Raw genomic sequence first — 12,557 nt, forward strand, 5'->3', positions numbered from 1 at the left:
GACAGCCCATGACACCATACAGGGTAATTTCCCTCAGTTCCCACTGGTGGAGCAGTAGAGATCAGCTGGAGCATGCTTGTGGACTTGGCATTTAATGGGCTTTTTGGTGAGTAGTGATATAAGCCTTATGTATCTGGTACAGGTACATGGAGTGCGAACTGTAATGAAATGGATCTGTTCCACGAGAAATACAATTTTATGCTTCCTAATTGAGCAATTAATTTAGTTTTGCCTAGTATTTCGCAAATGTCAGGGGATAAAGTTAAGAACAAGTGGTTGCTGTATTTGCATCAGGAACTGAGGGCTAAAGAGTTGTGCAAAATTTGTAGTATACAGAATTGTATACTACCAATATATATTAATGTTTGGATAGACTTGAATAGAGTGTTAATTTTACTTTTTCACTTACTGATTTGATTTGAATGCCCTCCTAACAGAATAAGAATACAGATTTAAAGTCTTGTCTTCTTTGACTGATCTCTGTGAGTGTCCTTGAAAGTCCTTCTTTATTCTGTCTATGACTGTATCCTTTTCCTCTGGGAAACACGTATTTTCCTGTAACTCCAAACTAGTAGGAAACAAGTGTCAAGAAAACTTGGATGTTTAAATCAAAATTGATTTGTCTGTCTAAGACAGCAGCTATTTCATACTGGTGTGGGCCAGCCTATGGAAATTTTGAAAAACTAATAACCAGAAAAATCTATCTAAAATATTCTCAGTGTGTTCCACCCAAATGATATTATTTTATCCACTTAAAAAAATCTTGAATAAACTTTATTTCAGTCATAGAAAAGAAACCAATGTTTTTGCTTAATAAAGTGATAGCAAACGTTTAATATGAACATGTACTCATTTACTATACATTATTTTAATATTACTTGCATCTATTTGTGTAGAAAATTAGGAATCTAATCCAGAAAAGCCCAGAGAAGATGAGACAACATTTTACTTGGTGTTACATCAGTTCCACACTACTGAGGAATCCATTTTATTTAGGGAGAATCCCCATGAAAGCAATGAAGGCAGTCAACGAGATGCTTTACACAAATGGAAGGACTCTGATCATGCGTGTCTAAAATGTGCCATAGAAAAGACATAATTGCCCATTTTATGGTGTGTTGGACTTCACACAGAGTCTGCTTCTAGCAAAGAACATTTCTGAGGAATCACATTCAATAAATGAATCCTCCAGGCTCTTGTTCTCAATGTTGGGTGCACTTCTTTGGTGTGAAAACTTCTGCGGAGGCTTCATGAGCTAAAAATTCTCTGAGGTGGTGTGCTGAGACTCCAGGAAACAAAACTGATAATGTTGTACCTCCTGGGCATCTGCACTCCCTCTTGTCTATATTCAAAAATCAATATGTGATGATGTGGTTTTAGAAGGCCCGCTTGTAAGCAAGTGGCTATTAAAATGGCATTAATAGTGCCTTAGGCAAACTGGTATTTATTAGGCATATGGATAGTATTATTAGCATGACATATGCCTGGCATCTGAGTAAGAGTCACCAGTATATCTCAGGCAGAAGGTGCCTACTTCATGGGTCAGTTCTTTGGTGAAATATATAGAGAGTTAAATTGAAATAAATAATTGCTGAACCCAGTGCAATTTCGAGAAACTACTTGGTCCCTAAACCTTCCATGTAACCCTGAGATTGAAGGAAAAGCTGCAGTTAGCTGAGGGGGCCTACTGAACAAAAGGTGATGAGGGTGCCTTCCTCACGCAAATAAAAACACGCGACAGCATCACACCTGTGCTGTGATGAAGTGCCCAATATATATGTGTGTCAGTGGCTCCACAGGCTGTGTTCTGTGTGTTTTGAAACTAAATCTTTCTTCCTCCTATTGACTTCTTGCCCTCTGGTACATTGAGTTGGCTGCCTGAGACGCTTTCACTAAGTACAAAGTCAATTGACTGTAAGTAGTGATGAAGAAAATGTTGTGTGATTAATATTACAGTTCAAGCTCCTCTGATCAGTCACAGAAAGAGCAGTCAAATAAACTCAACTTCATTTCAGAGAATCACACACTTTTAATGGTGGAGAGTCTGCCTGGAGCCCAAAGGGGAAAAACAAGCCACTTGAGGCAAATCTCTCTTCTTTTACATAGAACAAACTGGTTGAGCAGTGTTAAAAGCTGCTTATTGATTTGTGCCCAGTCTGAAAGCCATGCAGTGATGTAAATGAAAATGTGTCAAGAGTCAATATTGATTTTTTTTCTTTTTTTTCTTCTCTTTTTTTAGAGCAAGGCCACCCCACTTGGGAAATGCTGTTAGCTATACCACTAGGTTTGTCAGTAAGTGAAGTAAGATTCTTTTCCACAAGACTACATATGTCCAGAAATCAAATTTACTTCTTTTACTGAGGTAATATGGACAGCATGCTGAGAGCAGCTATGTTCACAAAACTCATTTTTTGAGAAAATTGTTAGGTGAAGAAAAAGAAATGACAGAGAAGAAATCAAATCTCAGAGAAGATAAATTTGCTGGGCTGAGCTTGCAGTCTAATACTTGCATAGTAGACCAATTTTTTTGTTTTTAAGTCTTTGCTTGCAATAGATTTGTGTAGCAATATAAATTATGTTCAGCAAGTGACAAGGACAAGGAAAGGATAGAAAGGGAATCCTGCTGTCCCTAGAGGAGTGTGCACTCAGCTGGAGGAAACCTGGCAAGAGTTCCCTTCAGAAAGAGGATGTTTGCAGGTGGAAGACCTACAAGAGTCTCTCTTTCACATGAAGACTAGCAGAAGAGAAATGGGTGATCCCTGAAGGGTAATCCAAATACATTATTTGTTGACTTCACACCATGCTTAGTGAGGGATATAAAAAGCAGTTTAAGAAAATACAGCCAGCAGTTGCTTATGTTTTCTTCCCTGAAGAATCAGATGCAAACTGTAATAACTGCTGTGCTCAAAAACAATCCTATAGCTTTTTCTATTAGATTATAAACTGCAACCAGGCTCTTTTAAGTAAAATTTCTACCTTGTTAACTCTTAGCAAGTAATATTTTTACAGGCCTTTGACAAAAGCTCCTTCTCTGTAGCCAAGATAATCTTTTTTCAATCTGTGCCACAGAATCTGGCAACTAATTTCTTACACCTCAATTAGAGGTGACAAGAGGATGTGGCAGACAGCCCATTGCAGCTCTGATCTTCTAAGAATGAGCAGTTATCCACAAGGGAGGGTCATATTTAGTATGGAGTAAGGCTTGTGACATGTTTTTTACTTTATTGGCACTTTTAAGCATTTTGGATACTTCCAGAGCTTGTAGCTTTTCTTCCTGGGCAGAAAAAATGTGTTTCATTTATGGCAGTGGCTCTCTTCTCTTCATTCACCCATCTCTGCTTGCTTCTTTCCCTGAGAGAAAAACATTTCTCTTGTCTCTTTATCTACCCACGAGAAATCATCACCTCAACTATAGTCTTTCTGAGGTGACAAAAGAACTATTTCAAACTCAAAATAAATAAAGAGAGAAATTAAATTCTAACTTGGAGAAGAAACCAGAACAAGTATCACAGAGGCAAAATGGCAGTCTTCCAGCTACTGGCAGAAAAAGGTGCCCCAAACTAACTGGTGACAAATCAAAAGTGCAACTCCAAACATATTAAGTGTGTGGAAATGCTCCTATCAATTTCATGTTGCTAAGGTTCAGCTGATTAAAATAGAAGTTCATTTTTAAGCTCCAGCAAATTGAATTTGGGCTTCTATTAAAGGCTGCAACTGTTATAAATGTTATAAATGGATGCCTGGGCTGATGAACTGAAAGTTGTTCAGTGAGAGACGTACACATGGCTCACACTTTATTTTTCATCAACTCAGATAGGTTTTTGATCCTTTTATGTGCTTTTTTCTTTTTCTTTTTTTTAACATTTTGTTGCCAAGCAGAATGATAACTATAATGTAATTTTTTGTTTGTGTTTTGAAGAAGCACAAGGGTAATAACATCCTCTGTATAAACTAAATGTAATTTGTCACAAATCTGGAAAGTAAGGCAATACTGATGTTGTTCATCCATTCTGCTTGCTTTGTCAGGCAGCTTGCTTTCAATTTTGTGTTATATCCATTCAGATTTATTATTATTAAAATTCAGGCAGAGGGAGACACAAGAAGATATAAAACTATTCCACTGCTTGGCTATGTTCTGTACATAATGTTCAGAGATAGTGACTCGGTGGAATTCCATAACAGAAGAAACTAATAAGAAATATGAAAGGCAAAAGACTCACAAAATGGATGCATTTTATCAATCTGTTTTAAAAGTGTATGAATAGGAGTGATCTGGCATTAACTACTTTCCAAACATTTTACTTGTCTCACAATAATGTTCTCTGTGAAAATGATTTTATTTTTTCGGCACCACAATTTCCAGTGCTGTCTCACACTTTTCCGTTCTGGGAACAACTGAATATGAGTGTCTTCAGCCAACTTTGTAAACACCTATCTCTTCTGTACATCTTAAACAGGAGAGAGTCTGTAAGTTAGACCTTCTTAGGTGCTCTGGTATTTGGAAGATAGGTACTGACATGCAGAGGATTTAGCTATCATCTCCTGGACTCCCAATTCCCTGGTGTGGTACTCCACCTTGGGATTGTGCAGGAACCACCAGAACTAATAAGGAATTAAATGAATGGGAAAGAAGCATCTGCCTCTGGCCAGACAAACATCTTCTTTCTCTTGACATCCTTGACCATAAACCCTACTTTTCAGATTGGTGCCAAGTCTTCTTTCTGTATTTTATGAATCAGACACGTTATTTCTCATTTTTCCTTGATGTTTCTTTCATTCATCCATTCATTCGTTCACCCAGTGTGAATAGAGGCTTGTGATTAATTATTTGTTCTGGAGCAAGGACTTGAGTCTTGATAGCCTAGCTGAGTAGCCCACTTGTTGGCAGTAATTAACCATAGCCTTAGACATGTTCTGAAGGCACTTCTCTGAACCTAGTTCAGAGAAGTGCCTTCAGAACCATACTATGGTTCTCTGAACCATACTTCTCTAGTATGACTAGAAAAATGGGTAGAGAGTTGTCTTGTTTGAGACAGCTTTAGGAACTAGGGATATTTGATTTGTGCTAGGACTCACCTGAGGCATCACCACTTTTGTTTAAGCCTACCCTTTGCACTGTCACACTTCTGGCATCTCCTCCAACCCATGGGAAGAGAAGTCAGTCTAACACTGAAACAACATAAAAGCAAGTTGTAGCTGAGTTCTGCCTGAGCTTTCTGAGATACTGTTTGGCTTTTTGGGGTATTTGTCAAGACAGTGACCTGACCACATGGTGACCTAACATCCACTCAGTATCAGAGGCTGCCCCAATGCAGACACAAGCTGCAGCAAACAAAGGAAGATCTTTTTCCTGGGAGTCCTGCTGGTTCACCTAACCAGTCACCTGGAAGGTGAGGGCTCGCACGCTTCACCAGGCAGGGCAGAGGGAAGAACTCAGAGCAGGCACTGGTTTAAATGGCAAGCAGTTTTTGAAGCAGAGAGCAGAAAACAGTCCTCTTTCCCAGCTGAGTGCACTAATTGCTGCCCTATGGTCGTGCTCTGTCCTGCTCTCTGGTCCAAGGAATCCTTAATTATTTAATGTAAAACAAAAGAGCTTTCTCAGGAGCTGAACAAAGTGCTCTGTCCATCTTTCTGTCTCTGGGTACTGGCATATGCATGTGCATACATAAAGACACCAGCACACAGACGAAGAGGTTGCAATTCTCTTGGGAGGTGAGATATGTGAGTTTGAATCCTCTTAGGCTGGAGGGCAAGGGAGGATTAATTTTGTTTTGTTCATAGTCTTATACTAGAGGAGGATTTCAATGCGGGTCTTGAAGGAGGGTTAGTAGAGTGACCTTGGGAATGCTCTATGCCTGGTAGTATTTTGTTAAATGCTAAATTGTTTAACAGGATAGAGGATGATAAGTAGGGGAAAAGAGGCAAATCAATTTATCTCAAATCTGTATTGGTTAAATTAATCATTTAAATGATCCCATCTAGGGGCTTTATAAGATGCACACTTTTATGTGTAAGCCACTTGTCTTTTTTACAGATTAAATGCTTTGAAGTCAGTATAATTATATGTTCCATTTCTCAGCATAGGACACAGAGGATAGACATGATAATAGCTTATCTGTTTTTATTTTTGGATTAATCTTTTTGAAATGTCTCCAATATGCAAAAAAATATTAAATAATAGTATGGTTGCAATAGTAGCTGTTCATTTTCTCTGAGAAATCTCTCTGACAAACAATATAAATAAATCCGTTGTTTAATGTTTTCTTTGTTTCTTCAGGTGATACATTCAGGGGTAAATTCAGAGTGTAAAAGAAGAGTTTTTGCATGAGTTTGAGAAAATAGCATAGTATGTGACTCACATAAAAAGAAAGAGGGGAAAAAATTACTCATTTTCCTCTCTCTAACCCAACACTTTAACCTTCTTTAGCACTTTCAAGGAGATGCTTCTGACCTCTTGAATTCAACACAAACTCCTTAGTCATGTATCTGGAAAAGGGGAGAGTCTGAGTCCCATTGCTTCAGGAGTGTGACAGAGTGAGGAGACAGAAGGGAAAGTCTTGTGTTTTGTTAAGAGGAAAAGGAGTCAGATATATGCAAGCATATATTGTGTGAATAGGAATATAGATCACACATTCAAAAGCCTTTAGAAATCCAGCCCTTCTTCCTTTTCCCTCTAACCTCCCCATGAAATTATTCTGGCTTTAATCCTGTCCCTCTCCCTTTTATATGCAGTGGCACAGAATTATGTGACCCTAAAAGGTATCAATTGACATTTCCTTTCCTGCCCAACTCAGATCAGGAGAAGGAACTGTTTGAAAAGTCATGATTATTAAATGGATTTTTAATGTATGCTCAGTATTTTTTGTGAGTGTTCGTGACAAAAGAATTTAACCTGTCTGATTACTTAGAAAAAAAGCAAATAAATGTAGGTTGGAAACAAGTTAAAATGTGATTTCTAATTTATTGTAGTGCTTAGGAGCATATTTTAACTCAATTTGCCACACTCTCCATGATTACTGTAGACTTGTCAGTGAGAAAAACTCCTTGCAGTGAACTACTTGGATCCTTGCCCTTAAATAAAACAGGATTTTTATGTCTTCTAATCAAGGATATTGTTTACAGGGCAGATAACTGTTAAGTCTTCTTTCCATTATTGACTACATGATTTGTTTCCTTTTTGCAACTGCATTTAGATGTGCTAAAACCTCTCTTGGCCATTTCTCATCTTCTCAGTGCTTTGCTCCAGCATGTGATTGCAGCTCAGTTATAGCAGAAGAGCTGAGTATGGAGCTCAAGCTACTGGACACCCATGCCAAAGAGCTGTTTTTGCTGTTGTTTTTGCTGTTTGTTTTCTGCTCTGTAGCAGAGCACCAAAACACCCTTAAGGAATAGTGTATTATTGGATACTGATATAAGGACTTCATCAGCCTAATGGAACAATTAACTCAACCATTCTGCTGCTCTTGATCTGCAGAATTTCGCTTTAAGATTAGAGTGATAAGGTGAAGATTAACACCTCTGGGTCAGTGAGGCTGATGAGACATGATTTATTAATCCTCAAAGAAAACCTTAATTGGACACTGGAGCACTCTCTTCTTCATTGTTAAACTCTGCCAATTCCCTGGATAGTCAGAAGAGATGGTGAGGATGATAGACTTACTGTAATTAGATGCACCAAAACTAAAGTAATGATTTTTTTCCCCTGGGAACACCATGTGTTATTTTATTCAAATAAATCAGTGCTGATATTTATGAACACCTGAGAAACATCCCCTACACATGGTCATTGACTACTCAAACATAACTTATAGAAGGGAGCTACAGAACAGGATTCATAAGAATCCTTTGATTTAGAGGAACTGTCTTAAATCCTGGCCTTCAGAGCACAGAGAATTTACTGTGCAAGCAGGTTAATGATCAGGTTGATTTATCATTATTTTTTTACCAACCATTACTCATTCTTTCATCATGTTCTTTCCATTAAGAGGCACTGATTTATGGGAGGAAGCACTCCTCTAAGGAGTTTGGTAGGTTTTGACACTAAGTCTCTGAAATACTTTTTTTTTTAAAAAAGAAATGTCTTTTTTTGCAGGCTGTATAATAAATAGGTTCATTACAATGCAGCATGCAGCTAAAGACAGGAGAAAAGTCCACAGGCATACAATTCTAGCTGCTGTACCTCAGGCTCAGGAAACGGAGCTTTGTGACTTGAGGATTCATTAAGACACTTGGCGTAGTGCAACCCTGATGAAATAAGTTAGCAGTCTCATTAGGGGGTTGGAGCAATCATTTGGAAAAAAGCCTCCTTTGCTGCATTTGTTTACTCTGTCACAGGAAGCATGTCCTCAGTCAACTGGGATAATCATTGTCAGCATTTTACATAGTTACAAAGCAAGCTAATAAGCCAGATTGTCGAATTATGTCAATCATGTCTAAACATCAACAAACAAATTGCTCTATGCAGATGGGAAGTTTGTGAGAAAGCTTAAATATTCAGTTCAATGGGAACAGTGCACACTGCGAGGTCATGGTTTAAGACTAATATCTGGAAGAAAGTAACTTTGTAGAATGTGGCTCTGAAGCAAGATTTCTGTCTCTATGAAATTATTTGGTGAGGCTTTCCACATTTAGGGCACTGACTGAGGAGGCACTTGTATCATTAAGCATTGCATCCTGCTTTTCCTGCCCTGACTCTGTAGTCACCACATTATCACACTGGTATATTAGTTGTCTCCCCCTTGCCTCTGCTGAAGTCCTCAGTTTTTATTGCAGCTTCACACCCAGACTGACTTCCAAAGGCTCTAGACAAAGAAAAGATGAAAGCTGAGGAGTCAGAATTTTTTCTGCTATAAAAAGAAGAAAATTTTATGTATTCTTATTCATCTCCATTGGGGTTTGGAGTCAACTTTTAGCCCAGCAGTCCTGATGTCAGCTTTCTGAGTGACAAGTGCTTTTGGCACTTGTCATCTTTGCACCAGACACCACCCTAGGGGGGAAGGGCCCTGTTTGTGGCTGGTGGTTGCTGAGTGCTTGTGTGATTTCACCCCTGTCCAGGGTGATACCTAAGGGACAAAAGAATGAAGAGTTTAAAAATTCTAGAAAGCTTTCAGAGTGCTTAAATAGACTGAAGTGAGGATTGCACCAAAAAAGTAAGATAAAAAGATGTTAATCTGTAGAAAGAGCAAAAGATCTACTAAATTAATCAATAGGTCTTTTACTATTAAATATTAAGCCCCGAATGTTTCGGGGTGTGTCCTGCCTGGCTTCGTCTGGCCTCGCTGCTGGACCAAAGGCGGCAGCTGTGGCGTTTTTCACCACAGAGATGCCTTTGGCTGGCTGGGTGCTGCAGCTGGGCGCTCAGAACAAGCCCAGGCAAAATAGGAACTCAGTTTACCTTTGGTAGAAAAGGTTCAGACGGTGAAGAGAAAAGGAGCGGGTTCTGCCGTGTAGCTTAGATCCAGAGTTTATTGTAGCATGGTAGACTTCTGAATGTGGCAACAGCTCCAGACAGAGACGGCAGAGACCGACCCACGGCAGAGACACGGCCGAGACCCCGACCGCATGGTCTCGTGTCCTTTTTAAGCCCCAGGGACAGGGGGAGGGGACGGACAGGTGAGGGCAAACCAGGTGTGAGCAGGGGAAGGGTCAGGGGATGTGGACGCTGGGACAAACCAATGAGCCCAGGCCTGGGGGGTACTGCCAATCACTCGACGCCTTGCTGGAAGGTGCCAGGCAGGAGGGCAAAAGGGGAGGGGGAAGGTTGGCATCCTTGAGGGGGTTGGGATAGGTGAGACAGGAAATGGTGACACACTGCAACATTTTACAGTGGCAAATATGATTTAGTTAAAGAAAACAGAGAGAGTGCAAGAAGAATATAATGAGTTTTCCACTTCTCCTAAAAGCAAGGGTTGAGAAGAGCACTTACTGACTGACAAGTGTGTTCTTCAGAGAAGAAAATCACATTCTGGAGGGTGAGTCTTGGAGCTGCACTGAAGTTAGAGAATGTCTGCACTGTAGTGTCCCTCAGGATCGTGGCCTTCAACTCACAGTGTTCACCTGGTTAGTAACACTGAAACATAACACACCAAAGCCAGTTTCTGTCCTTCCTCCTATTTAGAAGGAAATAGCAAGAAGGAGATATACATTGATTCTCCAGCAACTCCAACTGTGCTTTGGCAACATGAAGAATAATGATAAGAAAATAAAATGTACATTGTGGACAGGGACATCTGTCCAGGGTCCCAGGTAATGTGACCTCTCCATTATTGTACATACCAGTGTAAGATACTCTTTACATTAGCTAAGTCCCAAAGGGTTTGATATTGGTTCTGTCCAAGACATAAATTTGATTTTTCAGTCTCAATGAAATGTAGACTTGTTTATTTGGAGCTTCTTTACTAATATAACGTGTCTTTAAGCAAAATCTTTGTGTTCTGATACTGAACCCCATCATTTTTATGGTTATTCCATATTGATGAATGATGGGCTCAATATTGACCTGTTTTTCCAAAGGCTCACTCAGTGACATGTTTACCTGCATTGCTTTTGTATGTCATATGTATGTCATATGTCATCAGACTTCCCCTGATCCATGGTCGTTATCATTTGGGATTCGTTCCTTCGTCCTTCATAATACAAAGTGCTTAGTCCACATTGTATTCTTTCTTTACTAACCTTTCTGAAATACAGTCATAATCTACCCAGAATCCAGGAATTTGGAGACTTAGATTTTTCTAATAGCTTTCCCCTCTAGCATCAAAGATTTAACTCCAATAATATTAGTTATTCCCAAGACTGTCAATGTCACAGTCTGGATCAAGTTGCTCCATAGAATGCCCCTCCTCCTAATACTGAATGTTCATGGCCAATTGCAGGTAACTGCTATTCAACAACTGTTCCCTGAAAGCTGGGCGAGAGGAATGCCAGAAGCACTAAATTAAACTATTAATATAACACACAGAAGGGGTGGGGGTGAGCCAACTCAACTGTATCATGGCCCATTTGGTTGGAGTGCTGATGTTATTGGTTTAAAACTTGACCAACCCTCTCAGCTCTTTAGCACCCATAAATGTTATGTTGGAGCCTGATTCTCAAAGACAGGGAACCAGGGAAAACCTAATCTGCCATCATGAAGAGAGGTGATGAAATTTTCTTTTCTCAGTGTGAAGCAGCCTTGGCTGAGCAGGAATTTAGGAGGCCCATGGGGTCTGTATGTGCTAGCAGGCACAGAGGTTCATTTTAACTTTAGCTGGCCTTTTGGGAGAGAATAAATACATAGAGCATCTTTCTTTCCACATAGCTTCATAATAAACTTCCAGAGAAACCTGAGCTTGACAAATCTCACTGTAAAATTTTAATTAAAATAGATCTTCCATTTAAAAAGTCAATTCCACTTTAAAAAAAAAGAAACCGTCTCAGTTCCACTTGAATCTCAGCTCCCCTAAAAAGACAAGCACCAGTAAGCTGCTGAATCTTGTGAAGAAAACACACAAAACCCAACTGATTGATTTTAAAATGCAATCAATTAGAAATCACAGCTGACTTTTTTGATTGGAACTTAATTTGATCTGGAACGGGTTTGTGTCCTTGCCTACTATTAATTAGCAGTAATAATAGTATTGTTCTTCTATGGGAATTTGAAACAGATCTGCTTTCCTAATAGGCAGATGGTTGGTACAGCTCAAAGCACTCTGAGTCACAGCAGAGGTCTCAGCTCCATTACTCCTGTTAGCTGGCAAGGGAAGGCTTTGGTAGAAGAAAATGGTTATCCTGAACAAAGGAAGAAGTTACCAGTGGAACGAGTTTGTCTTTTCAAAGCTGCAACCTGAGAGACATTTACAAGCAGGAGAGGTTGCAGAATTCTTACAGCATTGCAGCCCTCAAGGCTTGGACATTGGGGCACTGCAGGGGAAATGTGTAGGAATGCAGCAACATAGTGGCTAGAGCCTGCTGTAGAATTCCAGGTGTTAAACTGGTGTGAAATATCTGATCCACATTTCTGTCTAAAGCATTAAGCCAGACCTTCCTTGGCCAAAAGCAAACTCAATTGCATTATCTTCTGTTTGTTCAAGGGATAAGCCCAGCAGCTGTTCTTGTTGTGTAACATTTATATCTTTACAGAGGCTGCCATAACAGATATAACATTTGCAGAGGCTCTGTGTGCCAGGGCTGGCCCCTTCAGTGACCTTGGAAGGAGCAGGATGCTCAGCAGGATGCAGAGCCATCTCTCACTGGCTGGAGACAACAGAGCAATGGCTTAATTTTCTTTCTTTTACATTTACACTGCAGACTAAATGCTAGTCATTTTTTAGTATTTCAATAATATTCAGCTTACAGACTTAGTTTCAAAGCAAGTGTTTGATATTTTCATAGATGGACAAAAACTGTTAGCATTCCTAGAGATAAAGGAGATTTTTTTCCTTTTTATTTTTTTTACCTGGTGCATCAAAGGGTACAAACACATTCATACATCTAGTTTTTTCCAATAGACCTTGCTAGAGCTGTGAATGTTTAGGATAAGGAGTGTGAATGTACACGGAGTGTGTATCTTTTTAGTC

General features: G+C 39.5%; 1 protein-coding gene across 7 annotated transcripts in view; it reads left to right on the top strand.

Annotated features, from left to right (window-relative positions):
• HS3ST5 (heparan sulfate-glucosamine 3-sulfotransferase 5) overlaps nucleotides 1-12,557 on the top strand; it is a 192,138-nt gene that overhangs the window by 158,845 nt on the left and 20,736 nt on the right. The window contains exons 1-2 of one of the 7 annotated variants that reach the window (XM_054514324.1): nucleotides 83-106; nucleotides 2,240-2,292. The exons of 4 other annotated variants lie outside the window; for them this stretch is intronic. The gene's annotated coding sequence lies outside the window, so the exon portion shown is untranslated. Of the gene's footprint in view, nucleotides 1-57; nucleotides 107-2,239; nucleotides 2,293-2,343; nucleotides 2,363-12,557 lie in introns of those variants that run through there. 2 more of the 7 variants (XM_036380454.2, XM_054514325.1) reach the window with 2 other exon arrangements.

This window comes from Molothrus ater, chromosome 3 (genome assembly GCF_012460135.2).
Source record: "Molothrus ater isolate BHLD 08-10-18 breed brown headed cowbird chromosome 3, BPBGC_Mater_1.1, whole genome shotgun sequence".
Taxonomy (NCBI): Eukaryota; Metazoa; Chordata; class Aves; order Passeriformes; family Icteridae; genus Molothrus; species Molothrus ater.